Source organism: Pipistrellus kuhlii, unplaced genomic scaffold, assembly GCF_014108245.1.
Source record: "Pipistrellus kuhlii isolate mPipKuh1 unplaced genomic scaffold, mPipKuh1.p scaffold_m20_p_4, whole genome shotgun sequence".
In the NCBI taxonomy this organism is placed as follows: Eukaryota; Metazoa; Chordata; class Mammalia; order Chiroptera; family Vespertilionidae; genus Pipistrellus; species Pipistrellus kuhlii.
This window is the reverse complement of record NW_023425540.1, coordinates 6,428,246-6,449,099: the sequence shown is the minus strand read 5'-3', so window position 1 is coordinate 6,449,099 and position 20,854 is coordinate 6,428,246. Positions and strand designations below refer to the sequence as shown.

Below are 20,854 nucleotides of genomic sequence, written 5' to 3'. Positions count from 1 at the left end.
GGGGGGGGGGGTGCGGGCTCTGCGGGCAGCCCCGCTGGGACTCGCCGGGTGGCCGCTGACCGCCTGGCCCGCTCCTCCGAGACTGCGGGGCTTTGCCCGGTGACAAAGGCTGGGCACGCACGGGTCTGTGCCCAGGGCAGCTGTAGCCTGGCCGCTGACACCTCTCGGCATGGAGATGTGAACTTTGTCTCACACCCGCATGCAGCCAGCCTCTGCCTGAGAAACCGAGCAGACTTGTTTTAAACCCACAAAGCCCAGAGCGGCGCGAGGGTGTTTGCCTGCTTGCTGCAGCCGGGCTGGGAAGATGAAGTAAGAATTCTAGAAAAGGGGGGTGAGAGGTGGGGGGATGAATGGGTTAAAGTCTTGGAGCGCCAGTCAGCATAGCGGTTTCCTAGCATAGAGCTGACTCTGTTATTTGTTTCTGCCATCCTTTCTTCCTGACTTCATTCTGAGCCTGGAATCCAGGTCCCCCCAGTCGGTGTCAGCAGGGAGCAGTTGGGAGTCCCAAGGGGAATTTAACTGGATTAAAAGCACTTAAAGAATCTGGATGGTATCTCCACACCCCCCCCCCCCACAACTCCCCCCACCTTTTCCTCTTTCTCTTTTAGTTCGTGTTTGGGAGGAAGAGAGGCGCTTTGTAAAATGAGCGGAGCAGAAATCGGCTTCCAGACACATGGAAAGACTTAAAAATTATGGAGGGGCGACTTCATGAATAGTAAATGTTGTTATTGCACTATAAAGTGACTTAATGAAAAAATTTCTGGGCCCTAATCAGGCCAGGCAGGGGAGTGGGGGGGGGAGAAGGAAGAAGACAGAAGTTAAGGCACACAGAAGGAATGGCTGAGGAAAGAAAGTTACACAAATGCCTTCAAGACATCTGATAAGGCTCTTGGAATGGTTTTGTTAGGATTTGTAATTGACCTCCCTGACGGGCTGGGACTCTGCTCCCCACACAGGAGGGTCTACTGCCTGGTGGGGAGGGAGGATCTACCTGGGATGGGAGGGCCTTGCAGCCACCCAAGGGCTTGGCTCCCTGCTCTGTGACAGCTCCATGCGCCATCTCTTACCCCTGCGGCCAGACCTCGAGTAGTTGCTCTTCTCTGGGCCTGGCGCCCACCCACCGCAGGTTCTGTCTCCCCTCCCTGAAGGCAGGTAAGCCTCCATGACACTGTAGGAAAGTTTCTTGTCTTGAGAATTCAGGAGTATTTGGCATTGAGGTCTCCTTCATCTTCGGGGAAGGACCTTTTGGGTGGAAGTGCTGGGTGTGTGGACTGTTGGCTGCACAACACGGTGTGCACTGTTGGACGGTCTGGAAGGCACAGAGGAGAGCTAGTGGTGTTTCCCAATGCGTGGTTCTGGGACGGAAGACTTCTTCTAAATTCTTCATCCGTTTTCTCCTAAAGCGGACTGGGTTCTTTTCCTGTTAACTTCTCCCTTTCCTTCCCTCTGCTATCTCTGTCCCTTCTTAGATGACTTCCCCAGAAACCAGTTCTCCTTGAGCTAGCCCCTCCCACATTGTAATGAATGACCCGAGCGAGCAGATGGCAGAGAGCGGCTTCCAACTTCGAACTGTGACGCACGTGTAGTTGCCATTCTCGTGATCTTAGACGCAGTGGATCTTCACCTGAGGCTAGAAGGAGCGGAGGCAGCCGCGGCCCTTGCTAAAAGCCTTGCCTTCTTAGTTGAAGACGATCCAGAGTCTGCATTTCCACTCAAGGCTTTTTATAGCTTTAGATTCTACTCAAAGTCCAAATTCTTAGGCATTAAGCTCATCCGTTGCCTTGCTCGAAAGGTTGAATGGATTTCAGTCACTTCGTTTGGGTTGAAGGGAATTGCTTTTCAAGACACTTGTTGGACGGAACCTGGGACAGGGGCCTCTAGGAGCTGCTGGTCCGCTGGTTGGGGGTGAGCTGTACTGGCCTGCTTGGCCGGGCCTCGGTTACCTGAAGGCGAAGAGAGCGGGATTGCCCAGTGGCTCCCGGCCGGCAGGAGGCTTTGTGGAGACATGGGCTCTTGATAGCCCAGCCAGCATGGAACAGCTGCTCATTTCTAATTCTACCCTCAGGTGCCATAAGCCTAAGGCCGCTAACACCAATGTTTTTCATCTGGGGTAGTTTTAAAAGCTTCATGAGTTTCTCTTCCTCAGTGTTGAGGATTTAATTAATGCTCTTCCCCTACCTGGCTTGGCTCAGTGGATAGAGCATCAGCCTGCAGACGGAAGGGTCCCAGGTTTGATTCCGGTTAAGGGCACATTGTTTGGGTTGTGGGCTCAGTCCCAAGAAGGGGCCATGCAGGAGGCAGCCAATCAATAATTCTCTCTCATCACTGATGTTACTATCTCTCTCTCTCTCCCCCATCCCTCCTCTCTGAAATCAGTAAGAATATATTTTAAAAAATAATTAACACTTTTCTTAAAGACAAAGCTAAGATGCTGAACTACTTGAGAAGGCTGCTGCCAGCTTATCTCTTGGGGTATTAGTTGCCCTCTATGGCCTGCAGAACATTCCTCCCCCAGGAAAAAGCCCTGAAAGCGGACTGGCTGGGGAGGTTTCAGTAATGACCTAACACATCAGTTTTCTACCTTCCAAACAGAACCAGAATGAGAACTAGACTGGCGACACGAAACACCTGAAGGGCAGGATGTTGTCATTTAAAGTTCTCCCTGGTGCTGCTGTGCAGTTCTGGCGTTGAAGCCACTGACTTGGTCAGAGTAGGCCCAGATCCCATTCAGATGAAATGGCATCAGGGAAACATAACTCATGGAAACAGTTCCTGACTCGATTGATTCTGTGAATCAGAAGGGAAGCAGGGCATCAAGTCTCCTTCTCTTCAAAAAAACATGCTAATCCTGATGAGAGAAACAAACAGTGCTGAGTGTGCACCAGAGGCTAGCCCAGGCCAGTTTCTGCCTCCCACCTAGCCCTATCGGGTGCCATTGGGAATGTGGGTTCTGGAATCCCATTGCCTCCAAGGTCTTGGTTCAAATTCCAGCCACACCACTGCTGCTCACCTGCCCTTGGGCAAATTGCACCACCTCTCTGTCCTTCAGCTTTCTTATCTGGAGGAAATAATCATACCTTCCCCTAGGTTTGTCATCTTAACATGCCTGAAATATTTTATCCTATCTGACTTAGGACTGTACGTCTTCTTCTGTTTTTGTCCCTGGAACAATGACTTGTGTTATCTTTGTGAGAACTGAAGACAGAATGGAGAATCTTTGTCATAACTGGACACCGCTTGTCTACCTGCATGATGCGAATCATTCAAGCACTTACTGTTAACTAAGCCTGCATGTTGGCTGTGCTCATGCTAGAACAGACAGAAGTTACTCTCTGTTCTCTGCCTGGAAACCTGCAGTGCAGTTTGGTCAAGCTGACCTCCTCTGGTCTCACCCCACTCAGGCTCCCTGGGAGAGGGGACAGCCCTTCCCCCTGAAGTCAGCGTTATAGCAAAAGGAAGTGGGAAGGGAGGGACCATCCGTGCTAAACCGAGTGACTAGGCTAGAAATAAAGTATCTTCTGAGGCAGCAGGCAGCCCTATACCATCATTGCCCACATAGCTGGGCAGGTTGCCATGGTTATTCCCTTTCCCAAATCCTTCTCATACCTTGGAAAAAAGCCTGACACTCTAGTGCCAGGGTCGGCAAACTGTGGCTCGGTAGCCACTTTGGCCCCTTGAGTGTGGCTCTTCCACAAAATACCACGGCCTGGGCAAGTCTATTTTGAAGAAATGGCATTAGGAAAAGTTTAAATTTAAAAAATTTGGCTCGCAAAAGAAATTTCAATCGTTGTACTGTTGATATTTGGCTCTATTGACTAATGAGTTTGCCGACCACTGCCTAGGTTAAGCAAAATCTGAATAAATCATTTCCTGGTCTAAAAATGGAAGCCATTTATTTATTTTATTAAGTGAGGTAGAATCTTCTCTCTGCCCACCTCATCCCTTTCCTCACCTTTTAAACTTACTTGAATTCTACTGCTTAATTGACTAACTCTTAACTGTTGGTTCCATCATCAAGATAGCAAAGCATTAAGACTTATGAAACTTAAGGAGCATAAAAGCTATTGCCTCAATGTAGAAGCAACCTGGCAATTTTTCTCTGCTCCCATAACGTATAACTCAGGGCAAGTAGCCTTTAACTGCTGTACACTGGTAAGAATCCTGAGTGAGTGGGGAAGGCCATTGTGTTCAGCTGCAGGGAAGTTGCCAGGAGGCAGAATGCATGAGGGCTGTTCCATGGATGTTTTTAAGTAACCACAGAGTAAAGGGAGCAGGTAGCATAGGTAAGAGTCCTGGAAAATCTAGGTTTGAAACCCTGTACAACTTGGAAGTAGTTTGGGTGAGGTTTTCTCGGGCTAAAAGCCTATCCTATTTCTCCCTAGCAATGTGATGTAAAGTATTACAATAAAATGGACTAAGAACTTTATGTGACAGATGAACTGCTGCCGTAAGTTCTCATTTAACAATCATATTAATTTAGTCTTCTACTTTGGACACTTGGCAGACATGTCGTGTATTTCACAGCTCCAGAGAATTCATGGAAGGCAGTGGCTCTCAGAGTGTGGTCCCCAGACCAGCTACATCAGCATCACTTGGAACTTGTTAAAAATGCAAATTCTTGGTTCCCATCCCAGAACCACTGAACCAAACTCTAGCACTAGGGTCCATCCAGCTGTATTTCAACAAGAGTAACACATGATGATAGAGTAATTTTCATAATTCAGTTGCTTTATAAATCCGTTGTTTAATGGAAAGTAGAATGAAGTATCTGGATTCCTACAGGCATGGACATAATAAAGCAAAACATTTAAATAGAGCTCAGTTTAACTGAATCTTGGGAGCAGAAAGATGCAAAAGCACAGACCTTGAGAGTTTTTCTTGCTATCTCAACTATTGCTTTCTTGATCCTAGGGAAATTGATGTACTCCTTAGTTTTATATTATCACCTCCTTTCCAAATCTTTTCCCCTTCTCTGGGGTTTCTAAAGAGCATAATTAATCTCCATTTAGTAGGAGACTGTCCCAGTTACTTCTTTCAAAAAAGATTCTAGTAAACTAGACCATTACCCTTTAACCAGATGGTTTTCTCTAACCTATAAAATTTTTTTCATGCCTTGCTCAGAATGTAGATGAAGTCCTCTCCATAATGGTAAATGAATATACTGTACTTGGTTTTTATAGAGTTTTATGGTTTATGAAGTAATGTTCCATTCTCCCATTTGACTTTCACTTTAAATAACTTAAGATAGAAAAGATATCTCCATTTTTTTAACTGTAGTAAGATCAGTAGATATCAGCTTGACCAAGGTAGTATCATTAAGTGATAGATCTGGAATTCAAGCATGAATGTGTACGATTTGAATTTTGGCGTTTACCTGGATATTTATTAAGTCCCTATTATGTAAAGTATGTACTAGGTTGGCAATGGAGGAACTTCCAGTGAGTAGAGATTGAGAAGAAAGTCTACATCCTGTGAAGCAAAGAATGTAAAAGATAGGCCTGCCACTCCTCAGACAAGCTTCTCAAGGTCTCTGACCCTTAGTTGCCTCACCTCACCTTGCAAATCAGTCCTAGGAATGACTGATGTTAATCAGAGACTGATGCTTAGCAAAGATCATACTCTTAGACTGAAAAGTACAAGGACATGATCTAGAAGTAGAGAACTGGAAGTCTGGCTTTGAGAAGACTTCATAGGTTAGGGGTTCAAAGCGTGGGTTCTGAACTACAAATGATTGTGTTCACAGCCCAGCTTAGCCATTGAAGACAAGAGCTATAACATCTGAGTTTCATTTTATCCATTAGTATAATGTGCTGCTGCTTCAGAAATGTACCTGGTCTGGAACTACAAGTCTGTATGTAATAGCTAAGCTGATGTCAACACATGTTCTTGTTGTTTGCAAGCTTTAGGCAGGTTAAAATGTAGACATGACCACGTTCAAGCTTGAAACTGTTAAGTGTAAAGGTCAAGCAGGAAAATGTGGCAATGGTTTATAAATCAGCACAGGCACCCAACTGTTAGCTCTAAAGGTACCACTTGAATCTCATGTGGGCAGGGCAGTTGAGTCCTCCTGAGGTCTAGAGTTAAACCACACCCAAATAACTGGAAAGTGAAGAGTAACTTCACTAAATGTGTCTATATTGGATGTAGCCGCCCCCCATTGTTCTAAGCATTTCACCCACTTGGCCTCATTTATTTTTCATATTTTAAGTGTCCTATTAGGGGACCAAGACCTGTTATAATCTTCTGTGATGTGTAGTACAGATGCTAAAATGCTTTTTGCTACCCTTTAGTGCAGCAGAAATAAGCCAAATGTGTTTGAATTTATTTCCAAGGGCTGGCGTACTCATGTGAAGAATGCTGAACCAGCTTGGCTTTGAGACACAGTGTTAGTTGAGACAGGAAACGTATAATTGACCTCTAGATTAAAGGGCCAGAAGTCAGAATGGTACGTATCATAGGCGCTCAAATATCTGTCCTTTAAAAGAATGTCTCAGCTCTGTGTTGGGGGAGAGAGGGGTATTAATTTTTGTTTGGGTTTTTATTTTATTTTATTGATTATGGTCTCACATAATTGTCCTTATTCCCCCATTCCCATCCCAAACCCCTCCCTAGGTATGCCCCCCTCCAACCCCCGTTGTCCATGGCCACTGGCTAGGCCCATATGTATGCACACAAGTCCTTTGGTTGATCTCTTCCCCTTACCCCCATCCTCCCTTACTTTCCCTCTGAGGTTTGAGAGTCTGATTGCTTTTTGTTTTTAACCTTTGCCTCTAAAGTTAACATCTTTTTTTTATATATATATTTTATTGATTTTGTACAGAGAGGAAGGGAGAGAGATAGAGAGTTAGAAACATCGATGAGAAAGAGAGTCATCGATCAGCTGCCTCCTGCACACCCCCTACTGGGGATATGCCCGCAACCAAGGTACATGCCCTTGACCGGAATCGAACCCGGGACCCCTCAGTCCCCAAGCCGACGCTCTATCCATTGAGCCAAACCGGCTTCGGCTAAAGTTAACATCTTAAATGCAATCCCATTTCTGAAGTGGAAGAGATAGAACTGATAGAATAGGCTCTTCCATCCTTAGTTGGTTGATTATAAGATTTAATATTGATTTCTGCCTGAACTAAGGGGCAACAATAGCTGAGTCTTTTCAGAAACACACATGTGCTTGAATTAAAATGGTGTTTTATTCAGTGTACAAGCTGTCTTCTGAAGGACATCTTGATGCGTAGATGCTTGCTTAACTGCCTGATAACTCGTTCTTTGGGATTTCTGATTTATGCAGTTGGTCTAAGGCTCTCAATGACTGAAAGTGGTTGTTATTGACAGTTGGATGAAAACATTTACCTAACACCTGCTGGTGGACACATAGAGGTCAACAATTGCTGCCTATGAGACATTTTGAGAAAATGACAACTACTCAACTAGCATATGGTTGTATTATAATTAAGTGATACAGAGCAGGGTCCAGAGGATAGAGCACATATCAGTGTGATAATGGACTTGGCCTGTAAAGGAATAGTGGAGGTCATGCATTCTAAGGAGAAGCACATAAGCAAATGTGTGTCTGAAGAATTGGAAGTCTGGCTTTAAGGAGGTGACATAGGTTAGAGGTTAGAAGGTTGGGCTCTGAGCTACAAATGACTGTTCACAGCCAGTTTGGCCAAGAGTGGCAGAGAGATAAGAGGTGATATCATTTAGGAAGGAGACATGGATTGCACTGAGCCTTGCATTTTGGGCGAGAACATAGATTTTTATTTGCTAAGCAGTAGCTCTCCTTGTTAAATCAGGAAGACAAAATGCTGACTCAGATCCATTCACCTGGCTGTATTGGCATTGGCAGGATGAGTTTGAGTGGAGATTCCTTAGCAGTTGAAGAAAAACCTGTATTTCATGAGAAGTCAGCAATCAAAGTAGAGAAGAGTTTTGCCAAACTGAACATTAAGGATCAAATGGAAACTATGTTTTTACCCCTATTGTTATAAGTGCACTGCTTTTTACCAGATTGTGTGGGGCTTGGAAAAGAAAGACAAATGATTCCCTGACCTCAAAACTTCACTGAGTGGGGAGAAGACTTGGACATGAATCAGAGGGCAACACTAGATCATGGCAACTATAGGAAAATGGTAGGCTGGTGAGAGTCAGAGAAGACTTCCCTAAAACAGCACACGTTGAGTGGACTTTGAATGACAGGTAGGAATTCAAATAGGTGAAGGCAGTAAGTATGACAGGTATTACAGGATAGGAAGGCAACATGAGAGAGCATGGTGTGTGTGTGTGTGTGTGTGTGTGTGTGTGTGTGTGTGTCCCATGAGGAAGAAATTAGTTTCCCCAGGGAACAAGTGGACACATATACTGTTTTACTGTGCATTCTAATTATAAAGGAATTTGAATCTCTGGTTGACAGTGAATCTTGGAATTGAACATGGTGCCTGGTTAATGAGAGTCAGGAAGGCCAGGACGTCTGATAGAACATCACTGCAATAATTCAACCATCAATGCAGTTCAGATACAGCTAGTGTCTCTTACCATTTGATTCTCATTGAACCTTTTGAGAAGAAGGAAGACTTTATCCCACAAAGATCCCCCCCCCCAAAGATTTTCATTACCTCAAGTGTTCTAAGTATATTCAAACATATTATGAATATGTCTAGGAAATATCAAAATAACCCTGTAATATGAGTTGGCTAATTGTGAGGGACAAGAAAGTATTGCTTGTTTGGAAGCAGGGACTTGGGGTGGCAATGAGGCAGAGGAATGCTAGAATGGAGGAAAAAATGATGAAGAGAAAGGAAAGGTATGAAAACAAAGGTTAATTATGGAGAATTAGAGGGTCAGGGTTTTGCCAGTTTCAGTAGGCGTGAACAGTCCAAGATAGAACCTTAGCTTCCAGCTAGGCTACAGACAGTACTGCTGTGGATCTTGTAGGTATATCCATATGCAAAATAACTTCTGTAGTTCTGTTTTTGGGTAGTGTATGGAGACACAAATGTTCTGTTTTCTATACAAGGACTCTTTAATAGAAACATTGGATGCAACCATGTCCTGTTCTGTACCTCCCACAGCCAACACTGGTTGAGGGCTTACTGATGAGGGGGATAATAAAGTCCTATCTCTCTTGAAAGGTCACGTTAACCGAGAGTTGCCTGACATCACCTTGCTAACTCTTTTGCAACTAGCTAGTTGCAACTTGCTAAATCTTTTGTATCTAGCTCCTTAGATAACCAAAGCCACACAACTGGCCATGCTAGGGGGTGGCCAGAATCCTTTCGTAATATTGCTTCATTTCAATCCGTGATTCAGGAGTTTGGCCTGATCTGAAAGTGACACGATTGTACTCTTAGGAAGTCTGGCAATTCAAAATGCCAAAGGAGTCCTGGGGGGCTCAGTTGGTTAAAGTGGTGTTCCGATACACTAAGGTTCTGGGTTTAATCCCCAGTCAGGGCACATATAAGAATCAACCAATGAGTGCATAAATAAGTGTATCAACGAATCAAAATGCCCAAGAACACATTTGGTTCTAGAATATAAAGGTTTGCGTCATCTCTGAATTGCTTGCCCTTCTGCAGTGTGAAAATTGAATGCCAAATGAACATGGTGTTTCTTCTGATGTTTATGAGAACAGTGTTAATTCAAAACTTCAGATTTTAAGGTAGCTGTGCAGGGAGCATCACAGGTATCTTTCATGACCTAATGTACCATAAGATTCCTCCCTCCCACTGGCTCCGGCACACAGACACTCCTCCAGATTACATTATGGTTGTAGGAGACTCCCAAACAGTAAATGTGCATATCCCCCTTGTAAGGAATGCTTCAAGTCAATGTCATAATTTTAAAACTGTCTGTTGAGGAGGCTAATTAAGCCCTTAAGACAAAATTTGCATCTTTCTGTGGTTGACATTAAGAAAGTAATTTATGTAAAATTCCTTGAAGTATGAAGCACTAATCTTGTTCATGAATCATTACTAACGGCAATGAAGTGTTCTACCCTCATCAGAAATGTTTTCTCTAAAGCACTTAGTTGTAACTATTACTTGCTTGTTCCCTCTCCCCGGTACTATGAGCCCATGTTGATTTTGTCACTGCATATCCAGCATAACACAGTGGTTGGCACACAGTAGGTGTTCAATAAACAATAACCAGGTAGCCAGGTGAATGTATTACTCATGCTCCTCATTTGTAACATTACTTGAACATTTTTATTATAGAGTAAGCAGAATGGGAAACTTGAGCTTGCCTTATCATCTGTTGTATAAGTAAAACAGTTATGAATCCTTTTAAAAAAAAACTTTAAGGTTATTTATAATGAGTAATATCCATATGTTCCTCTAGTTTATATCTGCTCGGGGCCTGAGAAAAGCAGACGAGCTGTTACTGAAATTCTCCAGATGGTGTGGTCTTTTCAAGTCCTTGGTTTAACTTCGACCAGTGGGGTATCCATCAGAGCGCATACGTCCATTGGTCCCGATGGTATAATCACTTGGCTAATAATAATACTGGTGACTAGTTTTCAACCTGATATTTCATCCAAGGACAACTCCTTATTCTCCTTCTGTTTTTCCTATTTAAGAATATTTGCTAAACTGTTTACTAAAGAGCTAATAAAAATTGAGAAAATACATGAAACCTTTGGCTCAACACTGGCTAATTAAGGCTATTATTTTGACTTAACACAGTCTCTGCCCAAGTGAAACAAACGTGTTTTTTAAATCTTGCATGTGCAGCTGTATTGTAGATAAAGATGTGATGTCCATTAGGCTTTTTAAAATGCTTAAATTAGGTTGACAGCTCATTACTGTCTGCACAGACGCCAGTGGTTCCAAGAACACCAGTCTAAAAACCAGCAGAAGACCATACCCTGATCAACTTTCAAAATCGTAGCATAAAAGACTTTTTCCAGCTCTGGCTGGGTGGCTCAGTTGCTTGGGGAGTTGTCCCTACATCAATAGGTTATGGGTTTGATTTCTGGTAAGGAGTCCTAGGTTGGGGATTTGCTTGATGTCTCTCTCTCTCTCTCTCTCTCTCTCCCTCCCTCCCTCCTTCCCCCCCCCCCCCCCCGGCCTTCCCTTTCTCACCCTATAATTAATAAAAACATCTTTTTGGGTGAGGGTTTTAAAAAAAAGAGAGGTTTTCCAAATCCTACCCTGTTTCCCCAAAAATAAGACAGTGTCTTATATTATTTTTTTCTCCCAAAGTTGCGCTAGGTCTTATTTTCAGGGGATGTCTTATCTTTCCATGCGCTAGGTCTTATTTTCGGAGGATATCTTATTTTCGGGGAAACACGGTAGTTATCATTTAATTCAAAATGTACCGTTCACTTTTCAATATACCAACAGCTTTTCTCAACAACTCTGGATAGGTAAGTACCAATTAGTGATGTCTAAGAAGATAGTAGAAAGCTTACTGTGGGCAGCATTCTGTATGCTTTCAAATATGTTCGCTGTGGAGACCCTCTTAGCCTTTGTAATTTCATGTATCTGAACCTAGAGCATCTTCATGTGTTTATCTTTAGCCCAAGTTAGACTATAGATTTACCTACATTTAAATATTGCTGACAAGTTACCTATCTCTAAGGAATTTGATTTTTAAAGTACATAACGTCACTATTCTAAATGTGTGAGAAGCAGACATCTTTCTCTCACCCTGCTTCCATCCTTCTTAGTAATCATTTCTTGATTCTGATCTTCTAGTCTTTCAGTAGTTATGTAGGGAAACATCCATAAAATGAGGAAATGCTATATATTCTGTTTCAAGCAAGGAGCTATAATGCCATGATTCTTTTTGTCAGTAGCTGCCTTTTACAAAAGATGTTCCTTCAGGTGCTCATATTTCAAATATCATCTCACTTACATCAAGTTTTTATCAAACTGTTCTAATGGAAATTCTGTTTTTAGGATGGAATAGGCCTTAGAATGGTGGTTGAGACGTGGTGGCCTTTAACTATTATTAGAGCCACCTCTAGGACACTGTTTATTTGAAGTTTGAAGGTCTCTGAGCATCATAGCTTGGCATGATGGGATAACCTTGACTCTGACATTTGAGATTTTTAGATCTTAACCTTTCCATTAAAAGGCTTTGTTTCCAAAAGAGTAGCCAAGTTTTTAAATGAAAGAAACCAGCAGTGCTGAATCACTCAAAGTGGTAAATTGATGCAACCACCTTACTACAAAGCCATCTGACTCTTTGATGCCATGGCTCTGTACTGGGATTTGTCACCACCCCGACCTCCACACCATTGCTCAAAACCTCAAAGTCTTCCCAGTACCATTTAGACAAAATATAGTTTTATAAACCACTTTAATCCATTTGACCCACCCTTCAACTTTTTACTCTGATATTCGCCCTAACCAAGCTGACATAAATATCCTTTAGGCATTGCTATCAATTACTCCTTCCCAAATGTATTTTCTGGGTCATGCATATTTCACTTGTCTGAAGAACTACCTTAATTCTTTCTTTGGCATGTGTTGTTGTAACACAGAGAAGTTAAGAGCTTAGACCTGTGTGGCTTTCATTGGCTGGTGAACTGTTCTTGAGCTTCCACTCCTGTCAAGTAGGGATGATAATACCTTCCCCATTGGATCATTGAGAAAGTCTTGGCAGCACACCTGGTCTGTCATGAATATTTGATGCATTTAACTTTTCAAAATGTAGTATTCCTTCAGTGTTCCTAGAAATCTATTTAAGTCATTCCCAACCCTGCCCTACCAATTGACTTTGCTATCTTTTGAGCATTTACCACCTTGTGAAAGATTATAACCCATGTATGTGATTCTCTTGCTAAAGTGTAAACCTTCTAAGGAAATAGATCTTTATTTTGTTCTGGATGAGTGCCTGGTGTGTAGTAGGGATGTAGGTTTATTACATGAGTTAACTTGCTGTCAGGCTGATCACTGGCATTCAGGGGCAAATTTTGTTTCCAATCACTAAATTAATGGCTTTGAGCAGATTGACTATCAAACCCTGATGCTCTGAACAACAACAACAACAACAACAACAACAAAAAGAACAAAAGGCTATCAATATTTGAAGGTGTTTTAAATTTTCTAATAGCATGACTTCAGAGCGAAGCATAGGGTAGCCAATGACTTACTATTTTTGTAGTCACTTTGGCTAGTCAGTGTGAGATAAATTACATACTCTTTAGAGTGAGAAGGGATGGCATTTGTTGTTGTTTTTTAAGGGAATTTCTTACATGGAGGTGCATGTGTAAAATGGCATTTAAGGTAGGGAACCTCAACACTGGAGAGAATGACCCTAAGAAAGATACTTGATCCACATCCAACTTCTGATAATTAGCTCTAAAAGTAAAACTTTGATTAGGTTAGAAGATTTAAGAAAACTTATTAGTGATGTTTCTCCCACTAGTTTCCTTGGTGTAACTAATTATCCACTTCTATAGCTTGTGAAGAAGTACATTGCTAGCTAATAAAACATTACAACTACAGACACATTCTTAATTTCAAATGTTGCTACACTTGAAGCCTTCTGTGAAGTGTAGGAGGCCTTGATCGTTACTTTTGTGAGGATTTATCTTAACTTCCTTGTCTGCCATATTGAGTCTTTTTAATAAAGTTTGGATTATGAATTTAATAGTGGCTTTCAAAGAAGACTTGTCCTTGTACAGGGCTATAGAGTTCAGCTAAGTAAACAAATGATTGAATTGCATTCTCTGATGGTAAAAATGCCCACATAAGAAGACTAGGAAATAGCAGATGCCACAGTGGAGTGGATCTGTCTAAAGCACATGTGTCAAACACAAGGCCCGCGGGCCAAATCCGTCCTGCCAGGCCTTGCAATGTGGCCCGCACCGCGCTGTCATCACTGCACTCCGCTGCGTTTCCATCACAATGACAGTTTATGATTGTTCAGTAAACCATTCGGCCCGCGATTTAGGCTGGATTTTAGCTTTTGGCCCCTTCTCTGATTGAGTTCGACATCCCTAGTCTAAAGCTTCACGGACCAACTCAAGTTACTTTTATTTAATAACCATAGTAGAGATCAAAAGAGAGACTACAAATGGAGCCCTATCTAATCACATATCCATCCCATGTTTCCCTTTAGTATTTATGTGTCAATTAATTAATAGGAACAGAATTTTGCCTCAGGTCATTAATGGTTCAGAGAACAGGCAAGATTGCTCTGGAAGCTAGTATCTTGCTTAAATATGACATTTTTTTTTTTTAATGACCCAAGGAAACTTCCTTTACAGTGAGTCATTGATGTTGACGTTCCCATGTAGTCTAACCAAAAGTCTTTTTGTCATTCATTGTGAATGTGGCTATCTCATAGTGGGCCAGGAGGCCTCAGCTCAATGCCAACAAAGTGGCATACATTCACAAAACCATTTCTACCTGTTCATGTCATTCTAGAACAATAGACCCAGGAGACACCCATATGATTTTTCATCTTAAAAAGATAATGAGACCTTCTAGGGATGGTATGCATTCAACAGGCCTGGGAAAAGAAAACCCTCATTCACCCGCTTATTCTGGAAAGTGTCCAGATCTTTGACCAACCTCTTGCCCGAAAGCCAAACCTTGACCGTAAAGTAGTAATACCTGTGACTCTGAGTGCTGGGCAGGTTCATAAATAATAACTTAATCCAAAGAACACATACTCAGCACAATTTCTAGCCAAAGCTCTGAGAAATAAAAATTAAAAAAACAGAATATAATTCATAGGTTTTTTAGCACAACTATTAGACAACACAATAAGTAAGATTACCTTAAATCAAACTCACTTAACATGGGAGGAGAGGGTTACCCAGCTTTGGATTTACTCTAAAACTCTGCAGCTGGAGATGATTTTTGAATACCATATTTTAAAAAACATAGATATAGATCCAGTACACATCTTGATGGTCTACAAAACCAGAAAAACTAAATAGTCCTAGTATGTAAATGTATCATTTCAAATAAATTAAGCGCTTTGAGAAGCAGCAATTCCTTCGGCACCATATGAACTAATGACTTGTTTCATGAACACATGTACTGCCTTTTAAAATATCCAAACTGACTTGTCTATCAGACTAGCAGCATAACATTCATAAGAAACAGCATATTGTGTGAAATATTACCTCATGTTAATATAAATATGAGACACTGATTGCTTTTTCTATCTTGTAGAATAATATCTAGATTAAAAGTGAGGAAAAAAAAAGTGTTGGGTTGCGGGGGGGAGAAATAACATGTTCTAAGCTCCTCAAAGTCATTGGTTACTATCTCTGTAGCTCATTTATTTATTTACACAAGCGGGTGAGATGAAATGAAATATTCAAGATATGAGCCTTTGAAAATGTTGTCTAGTGACATAACCAAGACAATTTTCTTAGATATCCTATTTGTATGCAATGAGTACAAATTTTCTTTTCCCCTCCCACTGCCCTAGAAAGATTTTAAAGTTAAAAGAGATGACTGAAGAAAGCAGTTCAGTGGAATATATATGTTAGCAAATTTTTGAAGTTGCTCTTTAAAACCCAGAATAAGCTTGTTGACATCTGTACAGATTAAGGTGGTAGAGGTCTTTCCTCCTGGTCTTTGATTATAAAAACAAGGAAGACAAGTGAGCTGTACCTTCATTTCCTAAGAACTCTGACCTCAGTTCTCTGAAACACCATCATCCATTTTAACTTTATTTGGAGAAGTCCCTTAAATGACTTGCTAAAGGGGGTATGCAACTGACTTCCTGAAAATTTCTGTAGATGAGTAGCGTTTTACTGTTGAGGATCACATAAGAGTGATATTCCCCTGAAAACTCTACTGGATACCAGGATCCCCAAATTATTCTTCCAAACTTGCTGATTGGATTGCTATACGGTCTCTAAGGCTGATGTCTAGACATGTGTGTAGAAGGGAGGACCAATTAATTATGACTTATATGATTCCAACAGGTATAATTTTGATTACATTAACTTGGGTTTATAGTTAAAATTCGTGCAACAAAATCTGTCTCACACTTTATAATCAGAAGTATGATATTAAGTGGTAGGGACTGTGTTTTTTTTTTTTTTTAATTGTAACTGGAACTGCCTGTGCTCATTTATCTCTGCAGTGAATGAACTGTGCACAGATATTTCAGTACACCAGAACACTTTATTTCTTCTCAGGTAGTTGTTTCAATTGTGCAGCAATTAAGATCCCAAATCTACTTCATTTAGCAGGGGTTAAAGTGTAGCTGTTGAGAGTTTTTCCATCCCTCAGTTTTAAAAATGCATTTGTTGATTCCCATGTACTTACTTGGCCCAATACTATTTCCCAAAAGATGAGAGAATGATGAGCATTATGAAACTGGAGAAGACACATAGCTCAAGGATACGTGCATTTCTGCCACTTTGTCCATCCCATACTCACTCTGCAGCCAATGAAGAATATTTGTACAGCTGTATTCACAATTTCAAAACAGGTAGGCTAGATATTTCAGGAATTTTTTGGATCTTGTGATCTTAAATGTTTAAGACTCAGGTAGTATTAATATATCACCTTAAAAAGCAAGAAAACAAGTTGGCAGAATTACCTTTCTCCCTGTATACCAGAACCTGAAATTATGTAGGGATTTCTGATCTAATTTGTCCAGCAACCAAGAAGTAAATAAATATGTCTATATTCTTATTTCTTTTAGAAGAACTCCCCTGGCCTTTTAGATAGTATTCTAGAAACTTTCTAACATTTGGCATGCTAGAACACTATTATTAGGAGGGAAGAGGTTTGGTTTTCAAGTTGCTGATTCTCTGTAAACCTGACATTCAACAAATAAGTAGACTATCCCTTTGTGTTTTTAAATGACTTTTTTTTTTTCTTTTGTCTTGAGAGCAGCCTGCTCTTCTCTAAGGGAAATGAGCTAAATCATGAAGAATCCTTCTAAAAGTGAATATATAAATGGCCTGGAGAAATCTATAAATGTAGGGCTCTGCCTGAAAGGGAAGCCACATTGGGATTTGGTATAATTCAGCCAGATGAATTAAAGATCAAGCCAAATATCAAGCCATGCTTGTAGTGCTGGCTTTTGGAAGAGGACAAATTTAAGATTGCCTGCTTGCTTTTAATGTGGTCTGATGTGCTTACATCATAAAATAATTCTATTGGTGTTTACAGCTTAACGTATCAAATGCAGGTGCTTCTAAATAACATGCTTTTTAAACTTTCAACATCCACCAAGATCTTCAAGATGACTATTGTAATGGCACTTGAAGCAAGGGAAACCTGTTTAACAGGTTTATGTGCATAAGCATCATAAGTGACGTCTCATGAACTATTGCCTCCTATTGTCCACGTGCTAGATAATGTTGTACATCTGTATCAACTGCATCTGGGATCGATCGTTTTACTTGGGTGTGAGAAAGCACAACTGGATGTTGTGTGTTCTAAGAAACAAACTCCTTAGACTCATTTATATGAATTATTTAAGATCTAGCTTAGAACCACGTGGAGGATTTAGTTTTGGTAGAATTATCTACCCTGAGAAATGATAGACATGAAAACAATGAGGTCTTTACAGGTCAATTTGGGTAAGAATACATAGGTATGAGGGAGGATATTACAAAGAGTATGAATTGTGTCATTGTATTTACCTAGGAATCAATGGGTACACTGATAGTTATTTTCCCTCACCTTGACTTCTTAGCTGTTTTACTATCTTTCCTGCAAGTATCAAACTTAGTATCCATTGTACATTTAGATGCCGAATTAAAAAAATCATGTGTTGCCGTGTTTTTGTACCAGTTTCATCATGCTTCTCCTCAAATCGCTGGCCCAAAGGCCTTGCAATAGAAAATTTCTAGAGACTCCATGGTAGTAGTAGCATTTTAGAAAACATTTAAAACCCTAAAAATGTTTATGTAAATTTCTCATTCTTTAGAACTCTCTCTCCCCTTGGATTTAGGATGAGAGGAGAGCAGAATAAAATTTAGTATCCTATGCCATCAAATTGTACAACATAGAGCTCTTCTTAATTCAACCTTTAATTTCCAAGTGCTCAGCCCAGTTATCTATGAACACTGTAGCTTTTTGAAATCTTCTTCCTTCTTCATACTCTTTTGGTATACTTCCTGGTTACTGTCATTTCATAGCTAGACATACCAAACCATGTGAGGGCCCCCTCTATCCTTGTCACTGTAGCATGGGGTATCCCCAGCCCCTGGCAGCAACCCAGTGTAGACTGGTGTGCTACCACTAAAACATGATTTTGTCCACTGAAGCTTGTGCTCTGGTGACTGAAACAGCCACTGTGTCACTGGTCCTGCAGTGAAGTCTTGAAGGGGAGAATGTTTAGCCAAGTCCTGCCATGGCCCTCTTGTCATACAGCTCTTTCAGTGTGCTCATATATACCACCCACCAGCCACTTGAGCCCTGTCCAAGTGCCAAGGTATCTTCTGGGTGAGATGGGAACCCTCTGAGCCTAGGATTTTATTCTAGACATTTTACCTTCTACCCACTCTCTAACCATAAGGACTTTCCCCTCTCCTGCACCCCTCACCTTGTGTTGGACCATTTCAGTCTATTGTCCATTTCCATAAATGGCTCAGCTTGCTATACACAATTACTCAGCTTGCTATAGACTTAAAACTACTTTTAAGTCTAAAGCCCAAGGTATATGGGAAAGGGTAGCTTTTTTCAAATCCCTCCCATCCCACAAAAGCCGTATTATCCTTTTTCCCAAAACAGTGAACTCCTAATAGCCTTTCCTCGGAATTAATGAGAATCACTCATGGCTTCTTCCACAGGTGGCTCAATATCTATCTAATAGAAAGAGGACTGGCTGATGAATATGACCTTGAACTCAAGGATGTAGTCATCATGTTGCCGATCTCTTTCCCACATGACATGTACAAAAGAAACAATAATAGATAAGAAAGCAAATATTTTATAATTAGGAGGTTTAGGAATCAAAGACCCCCAGATGCAGAACTCTGGTGATTCTGGTGAAACTAGACACTAGACTAGAAATCTCCCGTTCCCTTCTTTATGCCCACTTTATGTCCTGCCCAGCTCACTTGAGATACACAGAGCCACATGTCCCAGAGCCTAGTGATCCATGTCCAGATAGTCCTTGGTGTCAGAGGAACTGTGTCAGAGCATAGCTCAAATGATCCAATGCCAGCATTGTAAAGCAATGTTGGAAACCTCCAATACTTCAAGGTCACCTCCTTTCTTTTGTTAAAGTGACTTAAAAGACAAAGTTGAATTTCAGTTTTCCTGTTCTGTTTTATCTAAGCTGGAAGAGGTCACACTCAAGATCTGAGGTGGAATAACTCATTGACTGTAGTATTAAAGTTGAGATGGGCAGGCTCTCTAATTTTAGTTCATTGAACTACAAGCCTCATGTATCCACCTTCACAAAAATTCCACATGGTCAAAGGACCTCAGGAATATTCCAACACTGCTCCTTTTTATAGGGTCTGAATAAGAGTAAGGAGGACTCTAGATTCAATCCCCTCTGTATGCCTTTGTTCAAACAAGTATATTATCTGTGCCCCACATTTCCAAGATACTGGAGCAACTCTCATTATGAATTTATACCTTCTGCTACTTCTAACCCTAGAATTAAGTGTTCAAAGTTATTGTATTGAAATAACCGAGTGATACCATTATAGAGTTGATCATAAACTTAATACATCAGTTCAACTTGTGAACAATGTTTAGACATTTCTAGTGAATTGGTTGCTAAGCCCAGTTTAGAGAATGGACTTTCATTTGAATTGTAATAAGCTCATTTTTAAAGCTTAAAGTCTCCCAAACACTCTTTATTATGATTACTATTCTTTAGGCCTACTAGAGCTATTCTTAATAAAAACTTATTTTAAAAACAAAATGGGTGGGGGTGAGTACAAAATTAGGAGAGGTCATAATGACTCAAGAATAAGAACTTATGCCAACATAAGAACTCAAACTTCCTACCATGCTTTAAAAAAACCAAACAAACAAACCCTAAAAGGCCAAGCACTGAATAGTAGAGAATGTACTGAAATAAATTTGAATTCTTTGATCTGCGAGTTGCATCTCAAACCTAGCCAAATACTTTCTTCCCCGCAGCCAAATCAACATTAATGAGCCATTTTGACCAAGTAGGACTCCAGCGACCTAGGCAAGAAAGAATTCAGCACGATGTATAATTAGACCCATAAAATCCTTTTTCTGTTTTGGTTCAGAAAACATCTGTGAAATTCCATTTCAAACCATTCTGCTATTTTCTTGTTCTTTGCTTGGTATATCTACTAAATGGCAGTCCAGTCTCTATATATAATGGACTTTGTAGAGCCTTTCTAAAATATAGTTTTTAAAAAACTGACACACATAATCTCTAGGAATAAAACAGTAGATTCTCATGTTAAGATCTAGATTTCTCTTGGTACCAACTCTATCCACAATCAGTTATGTAACCATTAGACAAATTATACCCTCTTGTCCTCAGTTTCCTAACCTTTATAATGAAAGGGTGTGACCAAATTATTGCCCAGATTTCTTCCAGCTCAATAGGCTAACCCAGTGGTTGGCAAACCACTGCTCGCAAGCCACATGAAGCTCTTGGGCCTCTTGAGTGTGGCTCTTCCACAAAATACCACGGCCTGGGTGAATCTATTTTCAAGAAGTGGTGTTAGAAGAAGTTCAAGCTTAAAAAATTTGGCTCTCCAAAGAAATTTCAATCGTTGTACTGTTGATATTTGGCTCTGTGGACTAATGAGTTTGCCAACCACTAGCCTAACCCACTAGCTGTTTCTTTTAACAGGACAAATGATTGTGAAAGTAAACCATTGGACCTCACACTTGTCAATACATTGGAATCATTTGGGACTCTACAATATACAGATACCTGAGTTCCTTGTCCAGAGAGTTTGGTTTAAATGCTTTGCACT

General features: G+C 40.9%; 1 protein-coding gene across 2 annotated transcripts in view; it reads left to right on the top strand.

The window, feature by feature from the left end:
• The window catches only part of DAB2 (DAB adaptor protein 2), a 48,036-nt gene that overhangs the window by 698 nt on the left and 26,484 nt on the right, over positions 1-20,854 (top strand). Inside the window, exon 1 of one of the 2 annotated variants that reach the window (XM_036409247.2) lies at positions 206-309. The exons of the other annotated variant lie outside the window; for it this stretch is intronic. The gene's annotated coding sequence lies outside the window, so the exon portion shown is untranslated. Of the gene's footprint in view, positions 1-205; positions 310-20,854 lie in introns of those variants that run through there. 2 annotated transcript variants of the gene reach the window in all.